The 5,866-nt window shown below is 49.7% G+C and overlaps 1 pseudogene; it reads right to left on the reverse strand.

Annotated features, from left to right (window-relative positions):
* Nucleotides 1-243: 243 nt before the first annotated feature.
* On the reverse strand, nucleotides 244-3,418 carry LOC109783170 (uncharacterized; annotated as a pseudogene).
* Between the last annotated feature and the right edge of the window lie 2,448 nt (nucleotides 3,419-5,866).

Below are 5,866 nucleotides of genomic sequence, written 5' to 3' on the forward strand. Positions count from 1 at the left end.
ATGTGTTGCACTCACCCGGTACTACGTTGTGCCGTCTTTTCCTTGAGGGCTGTTACAGTGTCCATTTCAGGGTCCATCCATCTATCTCCCGAAGCAGTGGGTGAATGGATGGTTGAGCAGGGACCAGGTGCGTCACCCTTGGCAAGGATCTGCATATTGACATGGAAAAGTTTGGACAAAAATCTGAGTGCATGCATGCATGCTATACCATTCCTTTCTCTATTGAGAAATAGCACATTTGACATTCTTTTCGTATCACTTGCGACATAGGTTTCACATTCAGAAATATAGTACATAGGTTTCATATACACTGAATGTTGGCCCAAATGACCACTCAAAAGTTAAATTTAAGTAAAGATGAGTGAGTACTTTCTCAACCTAGAGATGACCCATTAGTTATATTCACTACCTGAAGTTGGTGGGTAGAGTTTTCTGGTAAGATCTTGAGGAAATCAAATGGTTGACAATTAAAGAGGGAAAAGGCTCAGGTTATTCCAGGTTGCAGGAAACGTGTGCCTGTCAATCTCTTTTCCATGGGGGCAGCCGTTACTGTCGTACTACTATAGAGAAGTTGTGTAATTGGATCTCTCGTGTACCACTCATCCGCATTATGCGTGCCACTGAAAATCGAGTAAGTGCATCCTCTTTTCCTCAATATGTTGGTCCTCCAAGATAATATATGTGTATGGCCTTCAGTGGATACCAGATCAAAAGACATGGGCCTGATTTGATACCACAAGTACAGCATGCTCTCCTACCTGGTTCATAAGTTTCGTCATGGGCTAAAGGCTAGTACCTATATTGCTCTACAGACAAGCAATCAAACTGTGACATAACATCTTATATTTGTGGGCGCGACGAGACGGTCGACAAGGCATTGCTGCTTTCAGGTTGCTTACTTACCAGAATCTATCTCTGTTCACCGGTAGATATTTGGACACGACCTTTCCTCTGGCGTTCCTCATTCCATCGACGAGGTAGCACCACGTCGATCCCAGCACTCGGACGAAGGAATCTGCTCATCATGAAGTTGACGAGGGGGTTGTTCGTGCCGGTCTCGCAGCCTAGACTGGCTTCGTGCATCTCCGTGGTCACGTTGCTGCCATGTTGCGCCACGTTTGTGAAGTAGAAATTCCAGTTGGGATAGAGTTCATTCAGTTCTGCCGATAACTTCCTGCGTTTCAAACATTATGAGAGCTGAGGTTCAGACTAACTGCAGAAATGCAATAAAAAGCAGGATATATTGCAATAGCACCAAATGGAGGAATTGGGAGCTAAGTTTTGCCAGATGTTCCTGAGACTCCTTCGGCAGAGGCACGCAGCCACTGCCATTTCACAAGCCTTGTCCCCCATCCTTACATGCATGCTGAGAAGAGGTCTGGGTATACATGGTTCATGCTCTGACCACACAAGACGTCAGACGTCAGATTCCGAACTTCCCACAATATTGTTATCCTGCAATTGTGACTCTTCTGTTTACCTAATCTGAAAAGGTAGAACTCAGAGCAATAAAATTAGATGGCAGCTTTCGCTGCAGAACCTCCAGTGGATCAAGATCGTTCTGAACATTTTCAAGAACCAACTTTGCCACCTGCATACCGAATGCAGAAAGCCTGGACACATTCAGTAGTCTGCACATATACTCGGTCCGGAACATCATTAGGGGCCAGTTCTTTTGGGCGGCTTAAAAAATAAGCTGCCTCTCCCCGGCTTAAAAAATAAGCCACTCCCAAAATTTGTTGATACTTCTATATTAGTTATCCCATAACTAGTTCAGAAGCCCCAATGAATGAGGGAGGCGGCTTATAGAAAAAGTCGGGGAGGAGACGGCTTATTTTTTAAGCTACCAAAAGAACAGGCCCTAGGTATCTTACTGGCTGATGCATGCAATCAATAACATTGTCATAAACAGTGATGGCCAATCACATAAATATAGAACCAATGCTGTTTGGAATAGCAAGGCATACATAGAGGGAGGCACAGCTTGGATCAAACTAGTGCAGCTGCAAATTAGATCAAATGGGACCACAAGGCTCGCTCAACACATAGGAAAACAGAACACTGTTGTCCAAAGTAATTGGTTCTATGAATTTCGTACCAAGTAGACTTAAAAAATGGAAAGGCAAATCTGAATAAGGGAGGAACCCCTAGTAAGAACTAATTGGAATTACACGTTGCTTTGCAAAAGCAACATATATGTCACTCAATATAACTCCTGGAGCAATCCCAAATCTGGGCAGCTGGCAGGCAGGCATAGCAAAATTATTTGTTTGACTCAACCAAAACTACATGCGGCCACCTTTCTTCAGGGGAAGATACTCTCACTGTAACAATACTACGTAGGATAAGACAGCATAAGCTCCATTTCCATTACACATTCTAACTGACCTGGTGCGAAATTCTGTCTTAGAAAATCCAAAGTTCCAACCTGAAGACACCGCAGACAAAAACGTCGTTTCTGGACAGCACCCCCATGGCAGTTTTTTGCTACATCCAGTAACTTTCTGGCATCCTTGTTCTTCACATGGCATTTCCGTGGAACAGCAGGCAGAGGGTAACTCTTGCATCAGCAACTTGCAACGCATGTCTCAGCTATGCAAAGGGCGTGATCTGGATAATTTAAGAGGAACGAAACAAATGCATTGCAAGCACCAAAAATATGGAAGACTAATCACAGTTGCTGATGGAATCCATTACCCGAAACAAGACCTCCGTTCGCTTTGCAGAAGGTAATCATCACCACGGTTACTCCGCTATCATGAAAAAAGCAACGCATCCTTCTGTACTGAATAAGAAATCACATCATTCAATGGTGTAAACTGGAGATGTGGACTATTGCAGTAGAGCAATCTCAATTGCAGTACAGCAGCCAATCTCAGAGTGCACGGTCGCCGGCGTCTCCCAATGCTCCGTTCCACGTGCGTCTCCGCCGCGTGGAGCTAGGATGGTTAATCCCTAGCCGAAGCGCGCATCGCCTCCATCTCCCTCGCCCTCTCCGGTCTCCGGCGAGTCCTCCCCCGTTTCCGGCCGGCCACCTCTTCTGCTCCGCGGTGGCGCAGGCATCCTCCAAGAGGTCAGGGATGGGTAAGAAGGAGCTCGCCAAGGGGATGGATGAGAAAGAACTCGCGGCAGCGGCAGCGGCGACGGAGGGTCCCGGCCGGCCGGCGGTCTGCGCGATTTGGGGACGAGGCAGTGTTGGGTGTTTTTTTTCTCTCTTTCTCTGACGGGAATGACGAGGCAGCGGTGTGTTTCTTTATGCCCACTGGTCCACCTATTCTGGTCCACTATGATCCAGCCCACGAAACAGCCGAAGGCCCAATAAAATAATCTCTTATTTTCTTCTCAAAAAATAGTAATCTCTTATTAATTTCTGCACACGCATCCGAAAATTTTGAAAAATGATAATTTTTTTTCTAAAAAGGAGCATATATATATATATATATATATATATATATATATATATATATATATATATATATATATATATATATATATATATATATATATATATATCGCTGGCATCTCATTCCCCTCTACATTATTGATGTTTCCGGTATATAAAAAAAAGCATAATTATCCAAGTAGTCGTTGTTTTCTTTTTAATGACTCATCAGGGAATTTTCACCTGTCTATACTACTCACAGGTGCAAACGAAGTTCAGTGTGAGAAGTGGTTATTATGACGCCATGACATGGCGTCTACCTTTTGGCGGAAGACTTAAACGTCTCTTCGGAACCTTTGCGATCATGCCGGCTTGAGTTTGGTCTTCTATGGATTTTCTGTCATAGTTTTGGGAAATATCAAGGTGCAAAAGATGAAGACTATAAATAAATTTGAAGGGCTTTGATATAATCTGTAGCTTTATCACAGACTCTTGTTGTTTACATGTGTCCCGGTTTAGTTGTTTGAACTCAGTACATGCTTCTACATTAGCCCATATACTCACCCTTATAAACACACGCACACCCTATCCCTACATAAATCTAGAAAAATACGAGCACGAGCGCCAAGTCTAGAATTTGAACCCTGATGGGCTGGTTCCACCATAAAGAACCCAACCATCTGAGCTAAGCTCAACTCGCATGTTCCAGTAAATCGAAGTATCCAAAGACCGTTTTTTTTTTGGAAAATGATTCAATACGACCAACCGACCCAACTTTGCGCCGGCTGCTTCGTGCGTCACTCGATCTAAACTAATTGTGCCTCTCACAACCCGCCTTAGAGCGTCTCTAGGAGATCCCGTATATCACGGTACCGTAAAAACATTACATGGGAAGCCTAAAACCTGTTTTGCGATCCCATGCAGGCTGCAGCGGAAAAAATCCCGTAAAAGTTTACTGTAAAACTGAATATTTCCCATGGTCTTCTTCTTCTTCTTTCTCTCTCGCGTCTGCCCGGCCGCGCGAAATTTAGTTAGCCCCAATCACCAAAAACCGAACATAGAGTTGAGAGGGACTCGTAGGCATCCACCTAATGACACTGCACGATGAGAACTAGTGCAGCACGGAGGGACATGGTGGTCGCGACGCACTCTACTTCCGCTCGTTGCGGGCCACGAGCGCCACGCTGCTTCAATTCGCCACTGCCAAGGCCGACAGCCTGCAAGGCTCACGGCCCCGCATGGACCTGCTCACCCAACCCTGGTCGCCAGCATCAGCTGCGCTGGAGTTCCTCCGCCTCGTGTCGGGTGACAACGAGACCATGTCCAGGACGCGAAATCCAGGTGGCTGGGCAGGGCGGTGGCTGCCGAATCCGGGCGGGGCAGCAGGCGGAGCGGTGTGGTGCAGAGTCGACGGGAGCGCCCGGATCCGGTGTCGACGGGATGGGAAACGAGGAGAAAAGCTTGCGCTTTAATCTCCGCGGCCTTGTAAATCAGAACACCCCGCTGTGGCTCATGGGACTTATATATCCGGACTGAGGTAGAACCGTGGAACGCGGCGCCACGGCCCGAAGAGGCGACGCACCGGTGACGCGGGTCGGTGCAGCCGGGAGAAAAACCACGGGGCGGCGGCGCTGCGGTCCGACGGGGCGACGCAGCGACAGCCCGTTGCTCGATCGATGGAGAGGCGCGCTTGTACTCGATACGGTCTTCACGGGACCCGTGGAGGCACCCGCAACAGACGGGCCAAGTCGGTCGCGCGGCGGCAAGTGGGTGATCAAGCCGATCGCGCGCGAGGTCGATGACGCCGCTCGATGAAGGCGGGGTGGCGGCGGAGTCCGAGAGGAAGCCGCCGACGACGGACGGCGTTGGATGACGTGCGGACGAGTGCATCAGCATCGAAACCCAGGCTGCCAAAGCAGCGCCGGCGCCCGGGCAGCAAGGCCCGAGCTACCAACGGAGTAGCGGCGCCCAAACTCGAGGCAGCCGACGAACCTGACGCAGCTGGGAACGAGGCCGGCGAGGCACACCATAGGGCCGCCGTGCAGACGCGGTGGAGGCGGGAGCGATGGATGGCATGGATCGATGGGCGGGCCGGTGCGCGAACGGCGGCTGTGATGGGCCGCCGCATCACGCGAGGCCGCTGGGTCGGGGCGATGCAGGAGTCCAGTCGGAGCAGGGCGGTGACGGCCGGCGCAGGGCGACGGCGGGCCGATGCGCGAACGGCGGCTGGCCCTGAAGGGCTGCCTCGACGCGCGTGGCCGCCAGGTCGGAGGAGAGGTCGGCCGATCGCGCCGGTGTTGGAGTAGAGGCGCGCGACGGGGGTCGACGGCGACGGCGGGCGACGCAAACCGATCAAGCATAGATCGGAAAACCAAAAAGAAAACACCGATCAAAACGAGCGGCGAGAGAGCGAAAAAACCCGGAGCAAGGGCTCGGGAAAAAGACTCTCTAGAGCAGTCGGTCAACACGACCGGCGGACGAACC

Source organism: Aegilops tauschii, chromosome 6 (assembly GCF_002575655.3).
Source record: "Aegilops tauschii subsp. strangulata cultivar AL8/78 chromosome 6, Aet v6.0, whole genome shotgun sequence".
Classification (NCBI taxonomy): domain Eukaryota; kingdom Viridiplantae; phylum Streptophyta; class Magnoliopsida; order Poales; family Poaceae; genus Aegilops; species Aegilops tauschii.